Genomic DNA, 27,649 nt, shown 5'->3' on the forward strand with positions numbered 1-27,649 from the left:
TATACCTATGTCCCCTCCCTCTTGAACATCCCATCCACTTCCCTTCCTAACCCACCCCTCTAGATTGTTACAGAACCCCTGTTTGAGTTCCCTGAGTCATATAGCAAATTCCTGCTGGTTATTTATTTTACATATAGTAATGTATGTTTCCATATTAATCTCTCCATACATTCCACCCTCCTATTCCTCCTCCCATCCCTCTCCCACCCGTGTCCATAAGTCTGTTCTCTATGTCTCCATTGCTGCCCTGCAAGTAGGTTCATCAGTACTGGCTTTCTAGAGTCTATATATATGTGTTAGTATAAGATGTTTGTTTTTCTCTTTCTGACTTACTTCACTCTGTATAATAGGCTGTGGGTTCATCCACCTCATTAGGACTGACTCAAATGCATTCCTTTTTATGGATGAGTAATAATATTCCATTGTATATATGTACCACAACTTCTTTATCCATTCATCTGTCAATGGACATCTAGGTTGTTTCCATGTCCTCAGTTGAGTTCAGTTGCTCAGTCATGTCCAACTCTTTGCAACCCCTTGGACTGCAGCACACCAGGCCTCCCTGTTCCTCACAAACTCCCGGAGTTTACCCAAACTCATGTCCATTGAGTCGGTGATGCCATCCAACCATCTCATCCTGTCGTCCCCTTCTCCTCCTGCCCTCAATCCCTCCCAGCATCAGGGTCTTTTCCAATGAGTCAGTTCTTCACATTAGGTGGCCAAAGTATTGGAGTTTCAGCCTCAACATCAGTCTTTCCAGTGAACACCCAGGACTGATCTCCTTTAGCATGAACTGGTTGGATCTGCTTGCAGTCGAAGGGACTCTCAAGAGTCTTCTCCAACACCACAGTTCAAACGCATCAATTTTTCGGCACTCAGCTTTCTTTATAGTGCAATTCTCACATCCACACATGACTACTGGAAAAACAATAGCCTTGACTAGATGAACCTTTGTTGGCAAAGTAATGTCTCTGCTTTTTAATATGCTGTCTAGGTTGGTCATAACTTTTCTTCCAAGGAGCAAGGGTCTTTTAATTTCATGGCTGCAGTCACCATCTGCAGTGAGTTTGGAGCCCCCCAAAATAAAGTCAGCCACTGTTTCCACTGTTTCCCCATCTATTTGCCATGAAGTGATGAGACTGGATGCCATGATCTTAGTTTTCTGAATGTTGAGCTTTAAGCCAACTTTTTTACTCTCCTCTTTCACTTTCATCAAGAGGCTCTTTAGTTCTTTTTCACTTTCTGCCATAAGGGTGGTGTCATCTGCATATCTGAATTTATTGATATTTCTCCTGGCAATCTTGATTCCAGCTTGTGCTTCCTCCAGCCCAGTGTTTCTCATGATGTACTCTGCATATAAGTTAAATAAGCAGGGTGACAATATACATGTCCTAGCTATTGTAAATAATGCTGCAGTGAACTTCGGGGTACATGTGGCTTTTTCAATTTTGTTTTCCTCAGGGTATATGCCTAGGAGTAGGATTGCTGGTTTTATTCCTGGTTTTTAAAGGAATCTCCACACTGACTTCCACTAGTGGCTATATCAATTTACATTCCCACCAATAGTGCAAGAGGGTTCCCTTTTCTCTACACCTTCTCCAGAATTTATTGCTCTTGGATTTTTTGATGATGGCCATTCTGACTGGTGTGAGGTGGTATCTCATTGTAGTTTTGATTTGCATTTCTCTAATAATGAGTGATGTTGAGAATCTTTTCATGTGTTGACTAGATCTTTTGCCCACTTTTGATTGGGTTGTTTGTTTTTCTGGTATTGGTTTTTATGAGTTGCTTGTATATTTTTAAAGTTAATCCTTTGTCAGTTGTTACATTTGCTATTATTTTCTCCCATTTTGAGGGTTGTCTTTTCACCTTGTTTATAGTTTCCTTTGCTGTGTGAAAGCTTTTATGTTTAATTAGGTCCTATTTGTTTATTTTTGTTTTTATTTCCATTACTCTAGGAGATGGGTCATAGAGGATCTTGCTGTGATATATGTCATTGAGTTTCTGCCTATGTTTTCCTCTAAGAGTTTTATACTTTCTGGTCTTACATTTACGTCTGTAATCCATTTTGAGTTTCTTTGTTGTATTGTGTTAGGAATTGTTCTAATTTTGTTCTTTTACATGTAACTGTCCAGTTTTCCCACCAGTACCTTCTGAAGAGACCACCTTTGTCCCATTGCATATTCTTGCCTCGTTTGTCAAAAATAAGGTACCCATAGGTGTGTGGGTTTATCTCTGGGTTTTCTATCTTGTTCCATTGGTCTATATTTCTGTTTTTGTGCCAGTACCATACTGTCTTGATGACTGTAGCTTTCAAAGATCTCCATCTGTGTTTGTATGTACATTTGGATGGACAGGAGAATGGAACCAACTATTGGTTCTTAGGAGGGCTGTTTGGGGATAATAGTGTTTGAGTGGGAGATGGTTAACTTTTAAAATGTATACATTTCCCCCACTTTCCCCCTCATTTTTCCCTTTAGAGTGAGTGTATGCTACTTTAATCATTTTCAAAGAGGAATTTTGAATAAAATATCTTCAAGTATCACATCCTTCAGAAAAATATCTTGATCATATCCTTGAGCTAATCTATGGCAGAATTCACCACTTCTGCTATGGGCCCACACTGTACACAGTTCTATTGTAATATGTATTATTTTGAATCAGGGATTATTGTTTTATTGCTGACACCTTCATTAATCTACAGTTTCCTCAAGTGTGGACCATGCCTTATTTATCCTCAAATACCATTTGCCTACAACATGACTAGCAAATAGACAGTGATGAATAAATGTAATAAATCTTCAGTGAATGCTCATTAGATGTGTAAATGGAAAATTAGAGCTAATGGCAGAGTGATTCAGGAACTCCACTAGGATGAGAAACAGGGCTCAGATGAAGAGACCAGGTATAAACAAGGCAAGTTAAGAGTCTAGTGGCTTTGATTCTTCTAGCAGTTAGAGCTATGGTCGAGGATAGAGGCAACATTCCAAAAGAGGTACTTGATCATGCCTTTGGCATATGGGATGGAATGAAAGGGAGTTAACAAAAAATTAAGCATAAAGTCATCACATGGAAATAGTTAATTTCCCCAAATTATGAAGGCCCTAGCTCTGAATTCACAGTATAAAAATTTCTACGCCAGTCATATATAATTTGGGCTTCCCTGGTGGCTCGGCAGTTAAGAATCCACCTGCCAATGCAGGAGACACGGGTTTGATCCCTGGGTTGGGAAGATCCCTGGAGAAGGAAATGGTCACCCATTCCAGTATTCTTGCCTGCGAAATCCCATGGACAGGGGAACCTGGTGGGCTATAGACCATGGAGTCACAAAAAGTCGGACATGACTTCCAACTAAACAACAACAGCAACATATTTATTAAAGTATGAAACCCAAACTTTAAAACTTTCCAATACAAGAAACTCCAGGATAACTTACTAGTAAATTCTATCAGGGAATAAATAATAGTGGATCTATAGAAGACTTATTCAGAATGCAGAAAACAGGCTTCCTGGTGGTCCTGTGGCTAAGACTCCATGCTCCCTATGCTGGGTGTCCAGGTTTAATCACTGGTCTGGGAACAAAATCTCACATGTCACAACTAAGAGTTTGCATGCTACAGCTAAAATCCCCTGCACCTCAATGAAGATTGAAGATCCTTCATAATGCAACTAAGACTCAGTGCAGCCAAATAGATAAATAAATATATATTTTTAAAATGTAGAAGAGGGAACAGTTCTCCACTAATTGTTTTAAGAGCTTTATTGAGATATAATTCACATACTATACACTTCAACCTTATGAAGTATGTAGTTCAATATTTTTTTTAGTGTATTCATGGAGTTGTCATAATCAGTTTTACCATTTTTTCATTGCCCCTGCAAAAAAACCTATACGCAGTAGTAGTCATTCCTCATTTCTCCCTAATCCATCCCCCTCCAGCCCTCAGTCAGTCAGTCAGTCAGTTCAGTCACTCAGTCGTTTCCGACTCTTTGCGACCCCATGAATTGCAGCACGCCAGGCCTCCCTGTCCATCACCAACTCCTGGAGTTTACTCAAACTCATGTCCATGAAGTTGGTGATGCCATCCAGCCATCTCATCCTCTGTCATCCCCTTCTCTTCCTGCCCCCAATCCCTCCTAGCATCAGAGTCTTTTCCAGTGAGTCAACTCTTTACATGAGGTGGCCAAAGTATTGGAGTTTCAGCTTCAGCATCAGTCCTTCCAATGAACACCCAGGACTGATCTCCTTTAGGATGGACTGGTTGGATCTCCTTGCAGTCCAAGGGACTCTTCAAGAGTCAGGCAATCATTAATCTGCTCTTGTTCTCTATAGATTTGCCTATAAGGAACATTTTATATAAATGTCATCATACAATATGTGGCCTTTTGCACTTGGCTTCTTTCACTTAGCATAATGTGTTCAAGGTTTAATCATGTTATATAGTAGGTATTACACTTCATTAAGTTTTATTACCAAATAATATTCTTCTGTATGGATATACTGAATTTTATTTATTCATTCATCAGTTGATAGAAATATGAATTATTTCCACTATTTGCCTACTATGGATAATGCTGCTATGGATATTCTCATACAAGCACTTACATGGATGTATGCTTTTCTCTTAAGTATACACACAGGTGGGAGTAGAATTTCTGGGTCATATGCTAACTCTGAGTTTAATCTTTTGAGGAACTGCCAGATAACTTCCAAAACAGCTGCACTATTTTACACTCTCATTAGCAGGGTATGAGATTTCAGTTTCTCCATGTCATAACCAACACTTGTTGTTATGTCTCTTTTTATTCTAGCCATTCTAGTAGGTGTGAAGTAGTATCTAATTTTGATTTTGAATTTCCTTAATAACTAATAATAATGAGCATCTTTTGCTGTGCTTGTCGGCCCTCTCATTTTACGAGGCCAACATTGCCCTGCTACCAAAATCAGAAAAAGAAACTACAGGATGAGAAAATTACAGATCACTATCCTGCATAGGCATGAACACAACATCCCTCCCTAAGAAAGTACTATGAGATCAAGTAAGTAACCCTTATAAGTAGAATGCAAATGAAAATCAATAAATGCAATTTATCATATGACTAAAGAAGAAAATAATGCAATCATATTAATTGATACAAAAATAATCTAACGAAATTCCACATTTATTCATTATTTATTTATTTTTGGCCACTTAGCGTGCAGGATCTTAGTTCCCTAACCAGGAATCGAACTCATACCCCATGCAGTGGAAGCACAGAGTCCTAACCACTGGACTGACAGGAAAGTCCCTCCATACTTACTACATGTATATTACTCAGCAAACCAGGAATAGAAGGGAAATTCCTCAACTGATAAAAGCTGTCTATAAAACATCCACAGCTAACTTCTTGTTTAATACTGAAAGATGAATGGTTTCCCTCTTAGATCAGAAACAAAGTGCAGATATCCTCTGTAATTACATCTTTTTTGATATTGCACTGGAGGTCCTTACCAGTGTAGAACAGCAAGAAAAAGAATTAAAAGGGATATTGATGGGAAAAGAAATATACAACTGTTTCTATTCATAGAAGCATAGAAAACATGACTGTCTATGTAGAAAATCCTAAATAATCTACAAAAGTGCTGTTAGAACTGATAAGTGCATTTAACAAGGTTGCAGAATGCAAAACTAAGATACAAAAATCAATTGCATGTTTCTGTGCTTGCAAAGAACAAGTAGAAATTGAGTTAAATATATATCATTTATAATAGCACCAGAAAAAATAAAATGTATACATCTAACAAAATATATGCATATTATGCATGCTGGTAACTATACAATTTTGTTAAAAGAAATTTTAAAATGACCAAAATAAATTAAGAGACTATGTTCTTATATATCTTATATGTTCTTACTGAATTTTTATTGCTAAGATGTCAATTCTTACCAAAGTGATTTTGTATAGAAATTGACAAGGTGATTTTAAAATTTATATGTTAGGGCAAAGAACTGAATAACCAAAAGAATTTTTGGGAAAAAAATGAGCAAAATCTATGGAGTCACTGCTCAGTAATTAATGGAATATTTTATTGGAGAAAGGATAGGCATATCAATTGAACAGAATAGAGTTGAGAAATACGCGCACACTTATATGGTCAAATGATTTTCAACTAAGATGCAAAGATCATCCAGTTTAGAAATGATAGTCTTTTCAATGTTTGATGCTAAAACAATTGAACATAAACATAGAAAAAAATAGGAAGAGAAATAATAAATTTTCACCTATACCTGTACAATATGAAAATTAGTTCAAAATGTGTCCTACACCTACATGTAAAAAACTTAAACTCCAAAATTTCTAGAAAAAAATATAGAGGAAAATACTTTTGTCCTTTGGTTAGAGAAAGATTCCTTAGATATATCACTAAAAACCTGATCCATACACACACAAAGACAGTATTAAGAAAAAAACAAACTGTGCTTTCTGGTGGGAATGTAAAATGAGAAAGCAGTTTCTTATAAAATAATATACATACTTAACCATATGACTCAAAAATCCCACTCCTAGGTATACTCAAGTGAAGTAAACACTTTTGTTCACACAAAAATTATACATGGATATTTATAGCAGCTTTATTGGTAAAAGCCCCAAACTGGAAAGAATCCAGTGTTTATCAACTGGTGAAGGGTTAAACCAACCATGGTACATTGATGTAAAGGAAGATTGCTAGTGGGAATGACCTGCTGATATGTGCAACACTATACTGTATAATTCTAGCTTCATTTATGTAATGTTTTCAAAATGGCAAAACTATGAAAACAAGAAACAGAACTCTGATTGCCAAGCATTGATCAGGGAGAGAAGGGCTGCTTATTAGAAGTTGATATAAGGGAATTTTCAGGGTGATGGAAATTTTCTGTTATGAGTATGGTTGTAGTTAGACATTTTTTTCTTTGGTACAATTCACAGAGCATCATATTAAAAAGACCAATTTAAACTGTGCAAATCAAACCTTAATATTTTAGTATGTAAATTATATCCAAATAAAGGAAAAGAAAAAATTATTAGCCTTGTTTATGGTGGTGAACAGTTGGACATGACTGAGCGACTCAGCCCTGCACTGCGTGGTGGTGGTAGTCAGGGTGGTTAGGATATATAGTGGGGTGATAGCTTACATTTGTACTCCAGCTATGCAACTTAACTTATTTTTCCCCTTTCTGGACTCAAGTTTCTCCATTTTTTCCAATGAAAAAATTGAATTGATAATAACTAGAATAAAACGTCTTCTAGTCTTGGCATTCTACAATGCCTGAAGAGTCGATTTCTCTGTGTGCGTTAGTCACTTAGTCGTGTCCTACTCTTTGTGACCCCCATAGACCGAGCCTGCCAAGCTCCTCTGTGCATGGGATTTCCCAGGAAAGAATACTGGAGTGGGTTGCCATTTCCTTCTCCAGGGGATCTTCCCAATCCAGGGATCGAACCTGAATCTCCTGCTTTCCAGGCAGATTCCTTACCATCTGAGCCACAAGGGAAGCCCTTGATTTCTTTAGTTGCTTTGTATTCCTTCAGTCTTTGAGACCAGTCATTTTGGTTGAAGTTTGGGCTGGGCTCACGTTCAGAGTCATTACCGTACATTACAGGTAGGTATGTGTTGTGGATGTCTAGCACTGCAGTTAATCTGGCCACCACCCTTTATCCTGCATATGCTTACTTTACCAAGCTGTTTATGCCTGAGGTGTGAACAGCTACCATCAATAGTTACCCAGAGCCTCGGGATAAACAAAACAAAGCAAAACATCTGTTGTGCACCCTGCTTGGCATCCTGTTTTCTGTCTCTATCGATGGAGTAGTTCAATATAGTTTAGTAAGACTAATTCCTATTCCTAAGGCCCTCTTCCTTGTGAGAACTCATGCATTCCTCACAATTACCCTACCTGAAATCTAGGTCAGGATGGGTATAATTATCCTCATTTTGTAAATTATTTTAAAAAGCAACAATGACAATGTAACACAGGCTAAGGTGTAGGCCTTTTAATTCACTAATCTCACGTCATGCTACTGATAAAGGGAGAGCTTAGATGTGAACTCAGTTCTATCTGATGAAAAACCAGTGAAAAGAATGTGTTTTACTTGTTTCTAGTCTGAAATATGGGAACCTGTTTACTTCTCATAAACTTATGTATTGATTCGTGCATTTGCTCATTTATCAACCAATCCTCTCTGACCTTACTCATGAGGTAGGAATTCACATAAGATATATAGATTTCAGAGTTATCACTAAAAAATAAAGCCATGGGAATAGCTGAGTTTCTTCAAGGATTGTGGATAGAATTAGAAGTGTAATTACACAGACACTTGAGAAGTATTATCATGTAAGGACCCCACAAAGAAATAAGGCTCTGTAGGAGAAATTTAGAAAAAGCTCTCAGAAAGAAAGAAGAAAAGAGGATATTTAGATGCTACAGAAACTAAGGGAAGAGAGGCTTAGTGGAAGGGGACACTGTTCTGTTCTGTTGGATGTGGCTCCAAGATTAAGGGAGATAAGTATTATGATATTTTATAAATCCAGCAGCAAGGAAGCCTTTGATCACTTGCAGGAGTGCCAGTGGAGTGGTGGTGATAATCCTCAGTACGTGCTGTGAGAGAATCCAGGAAATAGATTCCATGAGAACAGCATCTCTAAGAGCTGGTTTCCTTCTCCATGAAACACAGTGTCAGCAGCCCCACTCCATTTCAGAAGTAGGTGAAATGTAAAGAACGTTAATATAAAGCAGAATGTGATGAAGTCATAATCTTGGCATAGAAGAGGGAGAAAAGCCATATTCTGCTCTTGCTAATTCTACTGCTTTCATCTTAAATGTCCTGTTGAACTCATCATTGCTTATTATACAACTGTTTAAAATTATAAGTTTCATGCATTTGGGAAGGCTAAAATCAGAATTGAGATTATTCTCAAAGGTCGTACGCAGCTCATCAGCTGCTTAGAGCCTCATTCTGTTGTTCCCCCAGGTGTGCGTCTAGACTTTGCTTGTACACATCTGGAGGTGGGCAGTTCACTGCTTCTTCAGACAACATACTGGCTGCTCCATGGCATAGGCTTGTCTCTGAACTCAGGTCTGGCTGCTAGAAGCTCAAAAATCAATACTCAAGAGGCAAATATTAGTAGAAATGGAAAATATTGCTTTTAATCAGAAAGCCAGAAAATCTAGGGAGAAGGCAGACTCAGTGTATCCAAAAACCAACTGCCAATAGTCTGCTCAGCCATGAAAGGTTTTAAAGGGAAAGAAGAAAGCAATCTCAGTTAATTATCGAGATAGGGAATCAGAACTGTCGCCAATGCCTCATCCCCCTCTGCATGCACGCTCATCATCTTCTTGTGGTCCTTCTTTAGATGCTACCTCAGTCCCATGGTTTGTTCTTGAGATTACTGAAGGGAAAGCTAGGGAGGAGATCTGGTCACTGTTAATTACTTTTTCTTCAATTTTACTTCTTGGATCTGTAAAAGAACCAACAGGTTAGGCAAGATATTGGGTGATCAAAAGATCTGGAAGGTGTGCTTGGGCCAGAGATGAGTAGAGGATGAGGGTACCTGGCTTAAGGTTAGTTACAATATAGCTCTGCTAAAGTGACAAGAGAAAAGGGGCCTCCTGCAGAGAATTCTTTCCTGTCAGAAGCTGCTTACAAATCCTGACTGTTAGAACAACATTCCATTTCTGTGAGATTAGGAACAAAGGTCCATCTTCTGTAACTTCTTCATGCTAACACAAGGGGCCATATTCTGAGCATGAGAGACATTGACAGGGTCTGTCACATTTCTTTGCTGAGGGTTGTAGGTGCCTGCTTACATATACAGGCAGAGCAAGCTACAGTTATTAATTTCCACAAAGATGCAGATTATTGTGAGCAATAATGTTAATCCCATTTTCTTGCGGCCAGTTCTTGGAATTGTGCAAGCTGTGGACTCAGTGCTACTCTGAAAATGGAGGCGCTTATGTCATAGCTACAGTCTGGTCCTCATGCAGTTAGCTTTTTCGCTCTGGTGGCAGCTGTCATGTTGGTGAAACAACTCAGGAATGTGCATCAGATACTGAATCTGTGACTCTAATTATTAACTACTTGAGCCTGCTCTTTTGTGACTTAGGGAGGCCTGGGAGAGTTCAGTTTTTCTATAAACAAGAGGCAGAGGACATGGAAAAACCTTGGAACTTGGGGATTGGGGAGGCTGCAGAGTTGTGCTCTAGTCAGGCTCTGAGGTCAGACAGAACTAGGTTTGCATGCTGCTCTACCAGTGATATCTTGCACAAGTTACTTAAGCTCTCTAAACCTCAGTTTTCCTATCTGTAAAATGGAGATTATAATGTTGATACTTAACTCTCAGACTTCTTAAGAGACTCAAGTGTATTTACACTTGGAAAGCAAACAGCACAGCCTCTGGCACAAAAATATGTTAAAGAAATGATAGATTTTATTCCATTGTTTTCTTTTTGACAACTTTGACTTATGGGATATTTCTTAATCATTTAGGCCTAAAATGTTTTCATTTAGTTTCTGAACGTCGGCTCTAATTTTTGCTCTTGGGTCTGAGCAGTAGCAGGGTTTAATCTACTTTCTCTCAACAGTCCTTCATCATTAAATATTTTCTCTTTTGTGTTAAACATCCTGATTTATTCAAATTTTCCTCAAAAGTTATGTGTTTTAAAGCCCCTCTCCATCTTTGTTCCTGTTTTTCTCAGTTTACTCCAAAGTGTTCCTATTCATTCAGAGTGGAGATAGTGGCATTTGGCCTGAGACTTGAAAGATTATTAGTAGTAAAAGGCATAATTTAGATGTGTGGTTGGGAGTAGGGGGAGCAGGTGGGAAAGGGGCATTGCTGGTTGAGGAACCAGCAAGCAAAGTACCAGGTAGAAAGTTCTGGGGTATGTTCAGAGATGGTGAAGAATTAAGGTGCAGTGAAGTTCCGGAATGAGAAGTATTTGAAATTAAGCTTGAGGATATAGGTTAGGGGTCAGGTCAGGGAGAGGCTAAATGCCATTCTAAGGAATTAATTCTATTCAATTGATGACAGAGATCCTTCAGTGTTTCTGTGGTAAGTGTGGTCACACAGTCATTTTGGCTCATTACTTTGAAAGTGGTATGAGATGCAGCACAAGTGATACTGAGGGTTTATAGTGATAGACACGTATATTTAAAAACAAAGAGATCTTGAATAAACAACCTGGCTTCAACCTCGAGGAACCAGAAAAAAAGAACAAATTAAGACTAAAGTTAGCAAAAAGAAAAAATAAAGCAAGGGCTTCCTTGTGGCTCAGTGGTTAAGAATCCACTTGACAATGCAGGAGACGTGGATTCAATCCCTGGTCCAGGAAGATCTCACATGCCACAGAGCAACTCAGCCTGTGCACCCCAACTGCTGAGCCTAGGCTCTGGAGCCCGGGAGCCACAACTACCGAGCCCGTGCGCCACAATTGTTGGAGCTGGAGTGCTCTAGGGCTCACGCTCCACAACAAGAGGAAGCCAAGGCAAAGAGGAGCCCTCACACCACAGTTAGAGAGTAGCCCCCATTTGTCATAACTAGAGAAAAGCCTGCATAGCAAGGAAGCCCCAGCACAGCCAAAAATGAATAAATAAAAATTAAAAATATGAAAAAAAGAAAAAAAATGTAGAAATACAGGATAAAAATCAGCAAACTAAGAATTCTTTTATTTTTTAAAGAAACAAAAATGGACAAACCTTTACCTAGATTAAGAGAAAAAGAGAGAAGACTCAAGTAAGTAAAATCAAGAATTAAAGAAGAGACATTATAATGGATGGCTCAGAAATAAAAAGGATCATAAGAGACTATAAGCCAACAGGCTGGATAACCTGAAAGACGTGGATAAATTCCTAGAAACATTCACTGTATCAAATTCAATCAAGAAGAAATAAAAAGCCCAAACAGGCCAATAAGAGTGCAATTTTATCAGTAATCTAAAACATTCCAACAACAACAAAAATAACCCAGGACAAAATGGCTTCATGGGTGAATTCTACCAAATATTCAAAGAGAATTAATATCAATCCTTCTTAAGTTCCTTTTAAGAAATTTAAGAAGAGGGACTACTTCCAAACTAATTGTATGAGACCATCATCACCCTTATACCAAAACCAGACAATGACATTTAAAGGAAAAAATATCCTTAATGAACATAGGCAGAGAATAAAATGGCAGTTGCCAGGGTCTGTTGGTAAGGGGAAATGGAGAGACATTGGCACAAGTATACGAAGTTCATCTACGCAAGGCAAGTTCTGGAGCTCTGATGCACAGCACTGTGCCCATAGTTAATAACACTATGTTGTGCTCTTGACGTTTGATGACAGGACTGGTCTAAAATGTTCTCACCACACACAGACAGTGGTAATTATGATACATGAGGGAGATGTTGTTTAGGTTGATTGTGTTGATGACTTCATAAGGTGTCTGGTTATCAAATCATTAAGTTTGTACACCTTATATATACATGACCTTGAATTGTCCATTATACCTCAATAAAGACCATTTTTGCACAAAAAGAAGTAACTTCAAAGTTTCAAGGAGAGATTGATGAGGAACTTAACATTACACACACACATACACACACACACCTCTCATGTCTGTGTGTATTTATATGTTTAGTCGCTAAGTCATGTCTGACTCTTTTGCAACCCCATGGACTGTAGCCCACCAGGCTTCTTTGTCCATGGGAATTTTCAGGTAAGAATACTAGAGTGGATTGCCATTTCCTTCTCCAGGAGGTCTTCCTGATCCAGGGATTGAACCTGTGTCTCCTGCATTGCAGGTGGATTCTTTACTGCTGAGCCACTGGGGCTTCTTCCCATGTATGTATATATGTATATGTGTATATATATATATATGTCCATATATGTGTATATATACTATCATACAAAGAATGTGAACTCTGTGTGCTATGTTGCTGAATAGAGTTTTTAATTTTCACTTCTACTTTCCAAGTGTACTCATGTGGCAAAACAATTAAACACAAACAGATATACAAATAAAAAAAAATAAAAACTCTTCCCCCCAAAAGCAAACAAAAGCCTAACAGCTTTCAATCTAGAGATCTCTGAGCCAGTTTTTAAAATAATCAACTTTCTATTCAAAAGGAAAATCTGATGCTTTTTCATGTTACAGTAAAATTCGTTATTAAAGAAATATTTAAAACATTATGAAAAATGTACTATATTAAACCTGTGTAAAATAAGTCATGTTTTAGTTGATGGCTAATAATGACTATCAGCTTCCCAGTTGGTTCAGACTGTAAAGTATCTGCTTGCAATGCAGGAGACCTGGGTTCGATCCCTGGGTCAGGAAGATCCCCTGGAGAAGGGAATGGCAACCCACTCCAGTACTCTTGCCTGGAGAGTCCCATGGATAAAGGAGCCTTGTAGGCTACAGTCCATTGGATCACAAAGAGTCTGACACGACTGAGCGACTAACACTTAGGCAAATTACCTCACTTTGACTTCCCTAGTGGCTCAGACGGTAAAATGTCTGCCTACAATGTGGGAGACCCAGGTTCTATCCCTGGGTCAGGAAGATCCTCTGGAGAAGGGAATGGCTACCCACTCCAGTATTCTTACCTTGAAAATCCCATGGATGGAGGAGCCTGGTAAGCTACAGTCTATAGGGTTGCAAAGAGTCAGACACGACTGAGTGACTTCACTCACTTAATGACTAACAAGTAAAAGATAATGATAAAAATTAAGATTCTGAATAAATCTGCAGGGAATTTGACAAGGAGATCAATGAAAAATTTTCTCCACACATAAAAACAGATTAATAAAGCATTTTTTAATTTAAAAAACTTTATTGGAGGGTAGTTGATTTACAATGCGTTAGTTTCTACTCTACAGCAAAGTGAATCAGTTATACATATATCCACCCTTTTTTGGATTCTTTTCGCATATAGGCCATCACAGAGTATTCAGTAGAGTTCCCTACAAAGTAGGCTCTCATTAGTTACCTATTTTATACATGTTAGTATATAGGCCATCACAGAGGATTGAGTAGATTCTCATCAGTTATCCATTTTATACATATTAGTATATAGACCATCACAGAGTATTGAGTAGAGTTCCCTATACAGTAGTTTCTCATTAATTATCCATTTTATACACAGTAGTGTATGTATATCTGTCAATTCCAATCTCCTAATGCTTCCCACCCCACCTTCCTACCTTGGTAACCACATGTTTATTCTCTGTGACTCTATTTCTGTTTTGCACATAATTTAATTTGTACCATTTTCCTAGATTCCACATATAAGCGTATTATACAGTGTTTGTTTTTCTCTTTCTGACTTACTTCACTCCGTATGACAGTCTCTAGATCCATCCACATCTCCGCAAATGACACCTTTTCATTCTGTTTTGTGATTAATATTCCATTGTATATACGCACCACGTCTTCTTTATCCATTCCTCTATTGATGGACATTTTGGTTGCTTCCATGTCTTGGTTATTGTAAATAGTGTTGTAGTGAACATTGGGGTGCATGTATCCTTTCAAATTATGGTTTTCTCTGGATATATGCCAAGGAGAGAGATTGCTGGATCATACGGTAGCTCTATTTTAGTTTTTTAAGGAACCTCCATACTGTTCTCCATAGTGGCTGCACCAGTTTACATTCCCACCAACAATGTGAGAGGTTTTCCTTTCTTCCACTCCCTCTCCAGCATTTATTGTTTGTAGATTTTTTAATGATGGCCCTTCTGACCCATGTGAGGTGATACCTCTTTGTAGTTTTGATTTGTATTTCTCCAATAATTAGTGATGTTGAGTATCCTTTCATATGTTTTTTAAAGCATCTGTAGGTCTTTTTGAAGAAATGTTTGTTTATATTTTTCACTCATTTTTTATTGAATTTTTAAAATATTGAGCTGTACAAGCTGTTTGCACATTTTGCAGATTAATCCTTTGTCGGTTGCTTTGTTTGTAAATATTTTCTCTCACTCTGTGTGTTGTCTTTTTGTTGATGGCTTCCTTTGCTGTGCAAAAGCTTTTAAGTTTAATTAGGTCCCATTTGTTTATTCTTGTTTTTATTTTCATTACTCTAGGAGGTAGAGCAAAAAAGAACTTGCTGCTATTTATGTTAGAGAGTGTTCTGCCTATGTTTTCCTCTAAGAGTTTTACAATATCTGGTCTTAACATTTAGGTCTTTAATCCCTTTTGAGTTTATTTTTGTGTATGGTGTTAGAGTGTATTCTGATTTCATTCTTTTACATAAAGCTGTCCAGTTTCCCAGCATCATTTATTGAAGAGACATTTTCCCATTGTGTATTCTTGCCTCCTTTGTCATAGATTAAGTGACCGTAGGTGTGTGGGTTTATTTCTGGACTTTCTGTCCTGCTTCACTGATCTGTATTTCTGTTTTTATGTTAGTACCATCCTCTTTTGGATTACTGTAGGTAAAGTTTATTTTGAATGATGACAATGTGAAAATAGTAAAATATATTCTTCCTGTGAGATGTAACATGTCATTTACTTTCTGTAGAAATAACTGTAATGACCATTTCTTTGCATTAGTGGGTGTGGTTTTAGAATGATGTAGCCATCTTTTCCTTACTTTCAGTTCAGTTCAGTTGCTCACTTGTGTTCGACTCTTTGCAACCCCATGGACTGCAGCACGCCAGGCCTCCTGGTCCATCACCAACTCCTGGAGTTTACTCAAACTCATGTCCATTGAGCCGGTGATGCCATCCAACCACCTCATCCTCTGTTGTCCCCTTCCTCCCGCCTTCAATCTTTGCCAGCATCAGGGTCTTTTCAAATGAGTCAGCTCTTCACATCAGGTGGCCAAAATATTGGAGCTTCAGCTTCAACATCAGTCCTTCCAATGAATATTCAGGACTGATTTCCTTTAGGATGGACTGGTTGGATTTCCTTGCAGTCCAAGGGACTCTCAAGATCTTCTCCAGCACCACAGTTCAAAAGCATCAATTCTTGCGGCACTCAGCTTTCTTACTTAATCCTTCACATTTTCTCTTTCCCTTAAAAAACCTTCTTTGTAAAAAAAAAAACAAAAAACAAAAAAAACCTTCTTTGTTTTCTCCTCTGTCCTTGTCAACATAGTCATCACAATATGCATCCTGAAATTCTTCTTTCTTTAAATATGAGGTCTATTTCCCCTGCTCCTTTTCCCAATCGTGAGCTTGATTCATCTGCCCTCATTCTCCTCTTTCTTTTCCTCCTCCTCCTCTTCCTCATGTTCTTTGGGTGGACCAGCTCTGTCCTCCACATTATCTTTATCTTTGTTTTCATTCTCATCCTCTTCCCCTTTAGACCTGATGTTTTTTTTCTTTCCTACCAACTCCCTGTAAGAATGTTTTACTGCAGCACTTAAAAAATACTAACTTTTAGGATTGCAATTGCATAGCTAAATAAGTCATGATTTTTCTATTTTTTAATGTCTCACGGATCATCGTGCCTCTTTCTTTTAAATGCATGCTGCAAGGCCTTAAGTCATTTCAACTTTCTGAACATTGCAGATGGGATTTGAAGAATACTGGACTATATATTAACATATCCTGAAATGTGCTTCATAGAACACCAAACTTTGTGTGTTTCTCCATGGAGAAAATAAAAAAGATAGGTGTAACAAATTAAGTTGGCACACTTATTTCTCTATCGGGAGAGCATGGTACACTTTTACTATATTAAAAGCTTCAAGAAGTTCGAAGTAAAACACTTCTTCAACTTGGAATAATCTGGCATTTCTGTTACTTATTGACAAAGCCTTCTTTCTTTCCTCTTTCCTTCCTTTCTTTCCTCCTCTCCTTCCTTCCTTTCCTTCCTGCCCCCATCTCTCTCTTTCTCTCCTTCCTTCTTTACTTCTTTCTCTCTCTCCCTTTCTGTCACAATAATTTGGAGAGATGTCAGACTCATTCTTTAAGGCCATTTGTAAATATTAAAGTTTGTGGGTCTATCTTAGAAAAGTCAGGCAGGAAGGAGGATTTTTCTAAGAGTCCCCCTCAGTTGCTGGTCAGAACAACTCTCAGTGGGTATCAGGTTTCCCAAATGGAGGCATCAAAATTTAATAAAAGAGCAGGGGATTTAGGAGCATCATTGGTAGGAGTCATCTGACATTGTGCAAGTCTTTGGCCCTCAGTTTCTGCCTCTGTCAGAAGGTGTTGGATCAGCCTGGTGACTCTGTCATGATCTGAATACTAGGATTACATTTGAGCTGTGCAGGAAATGTCCTGTGGTGAGGAGAGGACTATGTGTTCATGCCACGAAGTTCAGAGGTGAACTCTAGTGCTCTTCTTGTTTGACTTAGAGGTGGTGTTTCCCCAGTGAAAGGTGGGCTTCCTCTCCCAGTGTAAGGGTTTGGGGAGTCCTAATTTGGCTTGAAGAGGGCCTACTGACATAGATTAAGTGCCCAAACTTGTCCCACTTGCTTGGCTCTGGGTTTCAAAAATATGGCCACAATCCAGAACAAAGGCTAAAGCTTGTGTCAACAGGTATTTTGACATTATCCACCCTCCTACACCCTCCTGCATAAAGCTCCCAAGCCTTTAATGTGAAGAAAAGAAGGATTCCTTATCAAGTTCCTAAAGTTTCCTTTCCTGCAAACTGGTAAGTAGAAACTATAAGCTAGTGGATCCTGGTTTAGTGCAGTGAAAAGGAAAGTAGATAGTAATGCACCAGCAATTTTGACAGGAGATTCAGCAGTGATAGGTAGTGGGGAAGGAGAAAAGGGTCCTGAGGTCATGGAGAAGGAAATTCTGGTCATATTCAAAGAAATTCTTCTGCACATCTAGATTTGAAACAGAGGCTCGGTTCTAAGAGCCAGACTAAAGTCCCACTTACGTAGGCAGTGCCATATAGTTTTTAAGAATACAGATTCAGAGGAAGGCAAACCCAGCTCCAAACCTGGAGGAAGAGATCATCCAGATGACACGACTGCTGGTTGACCTGAGGGGTGGACTCAGGCAGTTGGAGGCTCCTCACCTTCTCCCCTGCTCTTGGAATATCTGTTTTGCCCACTGGTCCCATAGCAAGAGCCATTTACAAGCCACAGCCTCGAAAGGGCAATGTTCTTAAGACCGTCTGGACTAGATACATGACTGAACCCTCTTCAAGGCTTTGATATAAACATTTAAGATGCTGGCAGGCAGGTACAGAGATCTACCTATCTTGTGGTATGCAAGACAAGCCTTGAAGCTTAAAGTTCCCTTGGTTAAGACTGCCACCTACAAATTTAGAGTGGTCTGTCTCTTTCATAATCACTCACATATTTTGATAATTCAGCAAGAGATCTTGAACCGATATTGTATCATGATAAAGGAACCTGTCAGATGTCTCTGTTCAAATCCTGATCCTGCTACCAGTTTGGGAAAGTTACTTTAACCTTTCTGAAAGCTTGCAAGGTTATGAAGATTAAATGGCTAATGAATCCATGAACTTGTTATTAGGGTCTGCCTTCTATAAGCATTCAGTGAAAAGAGCTATTTTCATCACTAATGTAGAATATTGGAGTTCTAAAATACAGCTGAATGAAGAAGTTCATACACATAGGCCCAGAGTGGAAAAATGACTTATCCAAAGTTGCAGAAATGTAGGGACTGGAACCAAGTTCTCCAAGCTCAAAGCCAAGTGTTTTTGCCTCTGCATACTCAGTGGTGTCCATTACATAATATTTGAAGCACGTTTGAACAGTGGAGAAGTATGGTGACAAGTCCCATGGAACTCTGTAGACTTGTAGTCAGAGATCAAAATTAAAATCCAGTTTGGCTGCACATGGATGTGACCTTGTGAAAGCCATGCAACTTCTATGGTCCTCCTTTCCTTCATTTTGTAAACTAGTGGTCATGACCCTTGCTTGCTTTCCAGGAATGTGATGAAACTCAAATGAGATGAAAAAAGAAGCTGTAAAGAGCAGCATGTGTGTAAGAGGTTTCTGTTTATATTACATAAAAGTGGCCAGGGAGCATAATTTGCTTCATACCAGTTTATCAGTGTTTTGAAAATGATTTCTATGACCAGTTCTGTTTTGGAACAGAGAGTAGCAAATGGGATTAGAATTGTGCATTCCAGCAAGATGGGTGCATGTGGACAACTCTGACAAGTTTTGCTTTAGCCAGAATAAACCTGAGGACTCCAGCAGGCTGAAGTTTTCCATGCATTTGTCTTCAAAGAAACCAAGTTCAATATCCAAAAGTAATAAAAAGTGTTTCGATCTTTGCTTGAATCTCTTGGCAAACATCAACAGCGCTGTAATTACACTCAGTCCCCTGTAGACCTGCCCTGTCCCTGCTCCACTCAGTCTTCACCTCTCACATGCTGCAGGTACTTCAATCCTCCATGAAGCTCATTTTGATAAAAATGCAAAACAAAACTAAGTTTTAGTAACTCTTCGTTTCTCTTCTTTTATCTTATCCTTTAGCCTCTGTATTTTATGCTCTTAATTGAGTGAACATTTGCCTTTCTCTTCACTTCTCCTTTTGTCTCTCTTCGTTTGCCAATTCTATGTCAAAAAAATGATTTAGAAGCAAAACTGGGGCATGCTGAATATCTCTTTTGAAGTTGAGGGGTGATTGACGTGTAGTGAAAAAACCAGAATAATGCGGAATTTTCTTTAATACGATAGGAAAGGATAAAAGATAATGAACACATGGATCAATACATACATAGTTTGAATTTATTATAATTTGTTTTGATCTCTCCAAGGGAATGACTGAATTAACAGTGCAGATAGGGTGATGTGAAATTTGTGGTAGAACAGACAGGGTAGTTAGCTGCAAGAGGTTGCTTATTTTCTGGTTATCACTCTTGAAAGCTTTTCCTTCATATTTTCTTCAAGCATGTAAGTGCCTCTCTTGTGCCCTAAATTTGTATTACTGACCAAACCACCTATCTAATCTTCTTCTTTTTTTTATTTTACTTTTACTCTTTCAGTAATTTTCAAATATGCAATACAACATTACTATTTATAGTCACCTTATACATTACATCCCCATGACTTATTGCTCTTAAAAACTTACTGAAATTCTTGCACTTGGAGGAAAATTGCCTTTGAAAATACTGACTTCCCACCATTGGGCCTCATTTTGAATTGCTTGTCCTTTCCTTGAGAGAGCATAGCCAAACAAGCCATGCTGTATTGCTGAGCATTACCTTATGGATAAATAATGAGCTACGCTAGTGTAACTGGTGTTCTGGGCCAAAACGCTTATATTCAAGGTCTTACTCTGTCATGTATCAATATCAACTGGGTGACATGGGCAAGCTACTTAACCTTTGTGTCAGTTTACTCTGTAAAAGCAGATAGTCTACCAATCCTATGGTACCTGGTATTATAGTAATCACAGAACTACAAAAAGGATGTCTTGTATATCACAGTTCGAAGACATTATCAAATAAAGCTAGATTGCCAGACAAGAGCAATCAGAATAGCAAGTATTAATAATATTAATAAGATGATGATAATAATAGCATTTACTGAATGCCTACTTGTGGCAGATGCTGAACTGTTTCATTTACTCTTCACAACAACCCTTTGTATTGAATACTCTTTTTATGCTCATTTCACAGATGAGGCAACTGGGACTCTGAGTAACTTATATGTCCAGAGTTACACATCAAGAAAGGCAGAGTTGAAATCAAATCCAAGTCTGATGTTACAACATATCATCTTAGCTGTTCTAAGATATTGTGATAGGGGTAGGCAAGGAAATAATATATACAGAGAGAAGACTGTGAGTGGGTGTGGGTGTGTGTTATACACAAAGGAAAGAAGAGGAAGGAGTAAGATGAAGGTATTGTTTTTGTCTTCAAATTGCTACATAGTTGTCATAAGAAAAGGCATCCCTTGTCTTTTTTTTTTTTTAATGATTCTAAATGTTATTTTACTTTGGGTGAACAAATTTCTGCCCATTTACACAGAATAATTTTCTGACAGTCAGAGTTACCCAAATATGGGACAATCTTCCTTGGAGATAATAAGTCTTCCTGAGTTGGCTTTCTTAAGCAGAGTCTTCTGATAACTGGAAGAGGTAGCGCAGGGGTTGTGGCTCGCTAAAAAGAACCATTAAGGTATTTTCAAATCTTAAGAGTCAGCATTTCTTTCCTTCTCCTAACCCTGGGGAGAAGATTTCATTTCTTCCTTCTCTAGTTGCTTTAGGTGTAGAGTTAGATTATTTATTTGACTTTTTTCTTGTTTCTTGATGTGAGCCTCTAATGCTATGAACCTTCCCCTTAGCACTGCTTTTACAGTGTCCCATAGGTTTTGGGTTGTTGTGTTTTCATTTTCATTCGTTTCTATGCATATTTTGATTTCTTTTTTGATTTCTTCTATGATTTGTTGGTTATTCAGAAGCATGCTATTTAGCCTCCATGTGTTTGAATTTTTAATAATTTTTTTTCCTGTAATTGAGATCTAATCTTACTGCACTGTGGTCAGAAAAGATGACTGGAATGATTTCAATTTTTTTGAATTTACCAAGGCCAGATTTATGGCCCAGGATGTGATCTATTCTGGAGAAGGTTCCGTGTGCGCTTGAGAAAAAGGTGAAATTGATTGTTTTGGGGTGAAATGTCCTATAGATATCAATTAGGCCTAGCTGGTCCATTGTGTCATTTAAAGTTTGTGTTTCCTTGTTAATTTTCTGTTTAGTTGATCTATCCATAGTTGTGAGTGGGGTAATAAAGTCTCCCACTATTATTGTGTTACTAATTTCCTCTTTCATACTCGTCAGCGTTTGCCTTACATATTGCGGTGCTCCTATGTTGGGTGCATATATATTTAGAATTGTTATATATTCTTCTTGGATTGATCCTTTGATCATTATGTAGTGTCCTTCTTTGTCTCTTTTCACAGCCTTTATTTGAAAGTCTATTTAATCTGATATGAGTATTGAGACTCCTGCTTTCTTTTGGTCTCCGTTTGCATGAAATATTTTTTTCCAGCCCTTCACTTTCAGTCTGTATGTGTCCCTTGTTTTGAGGTGGGTCTCTTGTAGACAGCATATATAGGGGTCTTGTTTTTGTATCCATTCAGCCAGTCTTTGTCTTTTGGTTGGGGCATTCAACCCATGTACATTTAAGGTAATTATTGATAGGTATGGTCCCGTTGCCATTTACTTTGTTGTTTTGGGTTCACATTTATACAACCTTTCTGTGGTTCCTGTCTAGAGAAAATCCTCTGGCATTTGTTGAAGAGCTGGTTTGGTGGTGCTGAATTCTCTCCGCTTTTGCTTATCTGTAAAGCTTTTGAGTTCTCCTTCATATCTGAATGAGATCCTTGCTGGATACAGTAATCTAGGTTGTAGGTTATTCTCTTTCATTACTTTCAGGACGTCCTGCCATTCCCTTCTGGCCTGGAGGGTTTCTATGGATAGATCAGCTGTTATCCTTATGGGAATCCCTTTGTGTGTTATTTGTTGTTTCTCCCTTGCTGCTTTTTGTATTTGTTCTTTGTGTTTGATCTTTGTTAATTTGATTAGTATGTGTCTTGGGGTGTTTCACCTTGGGTTTATCCTGTTTGGGACTCTCTGGGTTTCTTGGACCTGTGTAACTATTTCCTTCCCCATTTTAGGGAAGTTTTCAGCTATTATCTCCTCGAGTATTTTCTCATGGCCTTTCTTTTTGTCTTCTTCTTCTGGGACTCCTATGATTCGAATGTTGGGGCGTTTCACATTGTCCCAGAGGTCCCTGAGGTTGTCCTCATTTCTTTTGATTCTTTTTTCTTTTTTCCTCTCTGCTTCATTTATTTCCACCATCTTATCTTCTACCTCACTTATCCTATCTTCTGTCCCCGTTATTCTACTCTTGGTTCCCTCCAGAGTGTTTTTGATCTCATTTATTGCATTATTCACTTTTTACTGACTCTTTTTTATTTCTTCCAAGTCCCTATTAAACATTTCTTGCATCTTCTCAATCTTTGTCTCCAGGCTATTTATCTGTAACTCCATTTTGTTTTCAAGATTTTGGATCATTTTTATTATCATTATTCCAAATTCTTTTTCAGGTAGATTCCCTATCTCCTCCTCTTTTGTTTGACTTGGTGGGCATTTTTCATGTTCCTTTACCTGTTGGGTATTTCTCTGCCTTTTCATCTTGTTTAGATTGCTGTGTCTGGAGTGGGCTTTCTGTATCCTGGTGGTCTGTGGTTCCTTTTTACTGTGGAGGTTTCAACCAGTGGGTGACGATTAGCTTGTCAAGGTTTCCTGGTTAGGGAAGCTTGCGCCGGTGTTCTGGTGCATGGAACTGGATTTCTTCTCTCTCCTTTTGTCTTCAAAAGAGTCAGCATTTCTATAGTAGATTTTAAAATGAAGTAATTTCTCTGGTCCACAGTAGAATTCATGGCAAAAGTAATCCTTCAGCTGAATTTGTGCATTAGATAGGATACTTTTGGTTACACGTGGTAGAATAAAAACTCTAAAGAAAAAGAAAAGTTAATCATTAGGCTCATAAGATGTCTCAAGAAGTCCACAGGTAGAAAAAAGAACTGAAACTAGGATCTGAAATATCATCTGTCTTCTCTCTCCATCCTGAATTTATGCTCCTGCTTATAGATTATATTTCTTTCTTCTCTACTTTTCTCTAGAACAGGTTTCTCTCAGTTCCTCGGTCCACTTGGCAGGAAGTAGGTATCCATTTGATTGTTTCTGAGCTGACATGTTACAGATGCTACAATATTGAGGAAAAGAAGGAATTTTTCTTTTGGTTTTAATTCCAACATTTTGGTGGTTCATTTTTTTTTTTACTGTGGTAAAGTTCATGTAATATAAAGTTAACCATTTAAAACTGTACAGTTTAATGTCACTTAGTACTTATAGAGTGAAACCATCACCTCTATTTATTTCCAAAGTATTTTCATCACCCCCAAAGAAACTTTTTACCCATTAAGTGGCCACTCCTCAACTCCATGACTCCTGGCCCTGGCAGTCACTAATCTGCTGTTTGTCTCTATGGATCGACCCATTCTAAAAATTTCAAATAAATGGAATAATGCAATAGTGACGTTTTGTATCTATCTACTTTCACATAGCAAAGGTTTTCAAGATTCATCCATGTTGTAGCATGGATCAGCATACCATTGCTTTATATGGCTGAATAATTTCCATTGTGTAGATATCTTACTTTGGTTTCTCCACTTTTCTATCAATGGGCATTTGACTTGTTTCCACGTTTTGGCTATTGTGAATAGTGCTGCAGCTTTTGTTTTAATGTTTGTTTTTCATTCTCTTGCATCTATCCTAGGAGTGGAATTGCTGGGCCACATGGTAATTTTATGTTTAATGTTTTAGGAAACTGCCAAATGTTTTCCCCCGTGGCTACACCATTTTATACTCCTGTCAGCAATGTGTGAAGATTCCAATTTTCTACATCCTTGCCAAAACTTATTACCTTTCTTCTTTAAAAAAAATTATAGCCACTCTAGTTGGTGTAAAAAGGTACCTCCTTGAAGTTGTGATTCTTATTTCCCTATAACTAATGATGTGGATCTCCTTTTTAATGTTCTTGTTGGCCATTTGTATATCTTCTTTGGAGAAATGCATTTTTAAGTCCATAACCTTATTTTAAAAATTGTGTTTATCTTTTTCTTGTTGAATTATAACAGTTCTTAATATATTCTGATAATAGTCCCTTATCAGTTGATTCCAAGCTCTGCAATTTACCTCAGGCAAGTCACTAAACTCTTATGAACTTTGTCTTCTCTTTTTAAAAATATAGAGAAAGGAAAAAAAAAATATAAAGGATATCACATCAAATATGTGTGTGTGTGTAGAGAAGGAATCACTTCTCTCTGTATATGTCTCTTCTCGCTACATAAAACGCGTGTGTGTGTGTGTATATATATATATATGTATGTCTCCATCTTAGACTTTATCCATCTATCTGTCTATACCTAGGAGCAATATTTTATTTTTGCTAATTCATTGTTTGTAGTGACTTTTAGGGGCTTCTCTGATAGCTCAGTTGGTAAAGAATCCGCCTGCAATGCAGGAGACCCTGGTTAGATTCCTGGGTCGGAAAGATCCCCTGGAGAAGGGAAAGGCTACCCACTCCAGTATTCTGGCCTGGAGAACTCCAGATGGAATTCTATGCAGTCCGTGGGGTTCCAAAGAGTTGGGCACAACTGAGTGACTTTCACACTTCACTAGTGACTTTTAGACTGTGAACATCACAATAACAAGAATAGACTGTATGATTTGCAAATATTTTCTCTCATTTGGTATGTGTCTTTTCACTTTCTTAATAGTATCCTTTGTTGACCTAAAATAAATAGACCACCAGCTATTTCTCCAGCAAAAATGGGTTTATTTGGGATCAGAAAGACTTGGAATTTAGAGTCTGTAGCCAGAGCCACTGCAAGTCCTTGAAGAGAAAGGCAAAAAGAATTCTTTTAAAGAAAGAAGTTGGGAGGCCTATCCTAAATAAAAAAGCCCATGACTTTTCATTGGCTGAGTCCTTGCCAGGAGAAAGGTCCTTCCTATTGGGTTCTTTTTAAGGGCATGGGAGCTCCCCCTTCTGGTCTCCTATTTAATTGATATTTTTGTTTATTAATTTTTTTTCTTTCTTTTTCTCCTTTTGATGAAGATTGTTCTTTGAAGCATCACTGATCAAATCAGCTTTTCCACTTTCAGTCACTTTTTCTCTCTTATGCCTAGAAGGACCTTTCTGAGGCATGGTGTCTCATGCTGGTGTACAGATTGGAAACCTGTTGAGGTAATGTTCAAGTGAGAAGGAGGGGTAGGAGGAAGAACTCTCAGGGACTTTCAGTCTCAAGTCCATAAGTTATCAAGCCATAGATATTGGAGATCATCTGAGGCATTATGTCATCATCAGAGGTTTGGTAACAAACTTCCAGCAGTTCTGTTATGAATAACCTGGGAAAGTGGTCTCATCAAATGTGGTCTGCTTTAATTCAAAGACATCTTTACTTTCAGGTCACCAGATGACATGCAAGTCTAGTCAAGCTTCAGTGCTTTCAAAAGGTGTGAATTCAAGAGTCTATTCTCTTGAATTTGGAGGCATGAGAGTTGTTAGCAGGACCTGCCAAGGCCCTTTCCAGGATGAAGAGGGTCTTTCTGGAAGTGTCCTCTCCAATAGATAAAATCTCCAGGTTGCAAGGTGTGATATTTAAGGTCTTTACCTCCTGAGAGTACATTGTGAAAAGACTGTTCCACCAAATCATGATTATTTCTAATAGAAGCAATTAAACCTTTGTAATAGTAGAGTATCTTTCCTTTTATCATTGTGGATCACAAAAGGCAGGGACAAGTGTATCGCATGTCCTGTGACTGTCTCAAAGGGTGAGAGCTCATGAGCTTCAAAAGAGGTGAATCTAAGATTTAAAAAGACCAATGGCAATGGTTTAGGTCAAGGTATTTGAAGGGTCTTTACAAATTTTACCAACTGAGTCTTAATAATAACATTAGTGTGTTCAAATAAGCCAGAGGACTTGAGGGTATTAAGCATAGTGGAAGTGTAAAACCAGTCAAATGATGTAGACTTGTTGAATGCCTATCAGTAAAATGGGTTCTTTGAAGCTGTAAAGTTGAAGAGGATTTCATCAGGGAGGGGTAATCTTTTCTAAGAGGATTTTAACGACAGAAGAGGCAATAATCTATTTGCAAGGGAAGGCTTCAGTCTAGTGTGAAAGCATATAGACCATGACTAAAACATACTTGTATCCATGAGATAGGGGAAGGTGTATGAAATCCATTTGCCAGACCATGAAAGGTCCATTAGGCAGGTTATCATGATAGCAAGTAGCACCAACAAGCTTCCTTGGGCTGTATTTTGGACAAGTGGGACAAGTGAGGAAGGCACTTTTCTCAGCTTTGTTTCATTTCCCTACCAATACTGATTCAGGAATGCTATTATTTTGTCAGTAGACCAAAGATTTAATGCATGCAGAGTAGGGAGGAGTGGTAATTTCAGTCTCCAGCAGGACTGAATCATGATTTGGTCCAAACCAGAGTTTTTTCTTTTTATCAAACAAAAAGGTGTTGACTTCCAATCTTGGTTATTTCTTTTCTGAGGTCAACTTTTGGGCTTCTCTCGCCACTTTTTCTAAGTTATCATCTAGGGAAAACAGTGTTTGTACCAAGTGGGGGGTTGGCTGCTGTTGGTCCCTTTAAGGAGAGCATTCTTTGCAGAAGCATCAACTGGGTGGTTTTCTTTAGCTCCCAGAGGCTCAAGTTTCGAACACCTTGGAATCTTCATGGTAGCGAAAGCAGCAGGTTAAAATATTGTATCTAATAATTCTTGAACATAGAGGCCATTTAAAATTTTATTTCTGTTGGAAATTAGGAAGACATAGTGTTTCCACAACATTCAAAAACCTTGAGCTGCTCCAAAAGCACATGTATTATCTAAAATAATGATAGTTTTGCCCTTAATTAAAGTGAAAGCCCTTGTTGCTTAGTTCCTAAATTGTGTCTGACTCTTCTGCAACTCCATGGACTGTAGCCTGCCAGACTCCTCTGTCCATGGGATTTCCCAGGCAAGAATACTGGAAGGGGTTGCCTTTTCTTTCTCCAGGGAATCTTCCTAACTAAGAACATAATATTCAACCTGCAGGGCTGAAGTAGCCATAGGTAAAGATGCTGAAATTGAAGATTAAGAATTGTATCTGTACTGATAAATGCATAAAATGTGGTATGTATGTGTGTGTGTGTG

The sequence above is a fragment of the Cervus elaphus genome, chromosome 9 (assembly GCF_910594005.1).
Source record: "Cervus elaphus chromosome 9, mCerEla1.1, whole genome shotgun sequence".
NCBI classification, from domain to species: Eukaryota; Metazoa; Chordata; class Mammalia; order Artiodactyla; family Cervidae; genus Cervus; species Cervus elaphus.